The 2110-nt window shown below is 44.3% G+C and overlaps 1 pseudogene; it reads left to right on the top strand.

The window, feature by feature from the left end:
• The first annotated feature begins 574 nt into the window (after positions 1-574).
• LOC116536495 lies at positions 575-1110 on the top strand (annotated as a pseudogene).
• Positions 1111-2110: the final 1000 nt, after the last annotated feature.

Consider the following 2110-nt stretch of genomic DNA (forward strand, 5'->3'; position numbering starts at 1 on the left):
CGGTAGTACACTTATTTTTCCTTTATGTCGCAACCCCAGTGTGGCTTCACCTATACTGACTGCATGAACAGTGGAAATTAGAGAGCACGTGTCCTGAAAGGTTTCACATTTAGGAAACGCTGTGCTGACTGAACTCTGGGGTCAAATATGCAACCTCCAGCCCTAATGTGGCCTATGAGGATGTGAATATCAAGTATCTCAAAAGAAGCCTTACACTCCGTGCACCTCTCAGGAATGTAGGTAGGTAGGTCAAGGTAGACGAGCCAGAGTTTTCTTTATAAAAGGAGTTAAAACACATCATGCGAAATGAAGGGAACTGAAAAAATCAGGTTTGGAAATTCTCCAAGGTTGAAAATGGGGCTATCCCTTCAATACCTGCTGTGGATGCCAAATGGAGAACCTGTCCATTCCGGGGAAATAAGAGGTCAAGCTCAATAGAGGGATCCTGTCTGGATGTCAGCAAGAAGCATCCATGACTCATGGGGGCATTCTGATAATTTTCATACCGCTGAAAGAAAGAGAGAGGGCAGGCTCCGAGGGTTCCTCCCTCCTTCCGAGTCTCTCCCTTGGCAGAGATGGCAGATGAGATCGCCAAGGTTCAAGTTGCTTGGCCTGGTGGCGATACGATCTTCGGGAAGATCATCCGCAAGGAAATCCCAGCCAAAATCATTTTTGAGGATGACCAGTGCCTTGCTTTCCACGACATTTCTCCTCAAGCACCAACACATTTTCTGGTAGTACCCAAGAAACATATATCCCAGATTTCTGCAGCAGAAGATGATGATGAAAGTCTTCTTGGATGCTTAATAATTTTTGGCAAGAAATGTGCTGCGGATCTGGGCCTGAATAAGGGTTACTGAATGGTAGTGAATGAAGGTTCACATGGTGGAACAGTCTGTCTATCACTTTCATCTCCATGTTCTTAGAGGTCAGCAGATGCATTGGCCTCCTGGTTAAGCACGTTTTGGGGATAATTTTCCCTTCTCTAGGCAATGATTGAGTTATGCAAGTTCCAGTATGTTAAATGACACTTATTTTTGCCTGTGTATGGAGAGATTCAATAAATAATTTTAAACCCGGATACATAATAAAAGACATTGTTGCATGGTTAAAAAAAAAAAAAAGAAAGAGAGAGGGCAAGCGAAAAAGGAGCAGTATGTCTCTCAGAAGGCGCTTCGACAGTAAAGCCACTCTGTTTGTAGTCTAACAACAATGGCTCATGTTTATTGAATATTCCCAGTGCTAAGCACTTTATATACATTACCTCAGCTGGGCATGGTGGCCAACACCTGTAATCCCCGGATTTGGGAGGCCAGGGCAGGAGGATCACTTGAGCCCAGGAGTTGAAGACCAGCCTGGGCAACATAAGGAGAATTTTAAAAAGAAAATAATAAAAAGCATTACCTCACGTCATGTTGAGAACATCTCTATGAGGTATGTATTATCCTTTATCATGATAAAGAAACTGAAGGTAATAGTAGCAGAGATGGAACTTGAACCCAGGTAGTCTGATTCCAGAACCTAAATGTTTACTCACTGTACTGCCTCTTAGGAGTTAAGACAGATAGAAAGCACTTGCCCGAAATAATACTGATGGAAAAGTGCCTGGAGAATTTGCAGCCTCTCAATCCTCCCAGACATTTCAAATTTAAGCTTTTGATTCAAGCAACAGCAAGAGCAAGCCACATAGCCATCAGCTTGACGCTGAAGGACAGTATAATCCAACACTGAAGGACAAAAGGAATCTAACACAAAGATGCTGCCGAAGGCATCATCCTCTACATTGACACAGTGTCCGCCTTACCCAAACCCGTGGGGAAGCGTTTATTGTTGCTATCAACGTCAAGAAAAGCTGCATCCCTAAATAGTTGCTTTGTTTGTAAATGTGAACATAGCGAATTCTATACCTATTTGGTTTCCATCTTTATTATGGCTGCTGGGAATTTTTTTTTGTGAGGGGAGGAGGGGTGTCTCTCTGTCACCCAGGCTGCGGTGCAATGGCCGATCTCGGCTCACTGCAACCTCCACCTTCTAGGTTCGTGCAGTTCTCCTGCCTCAGCCTCCCGAGTAGCTGGGACTACAGGCGCCCGCCACCACACCCAGCTAATTT

Source organism: Sapajus apella, unplaced genomic scaffold, assembly GCF_009761245.1.
Source record: "Sapajus apella isolate SASKATOON/1434 unplaced genomic scaffold, GSC_monkey_1.0 scaffold101, whole genome shotgun sequence".
Lineage (NCBI taxonomy): Eukaryota > Metazoa > Chordata > Mammalia > Primates > Cebidae > Sapajus > Sapajus apella.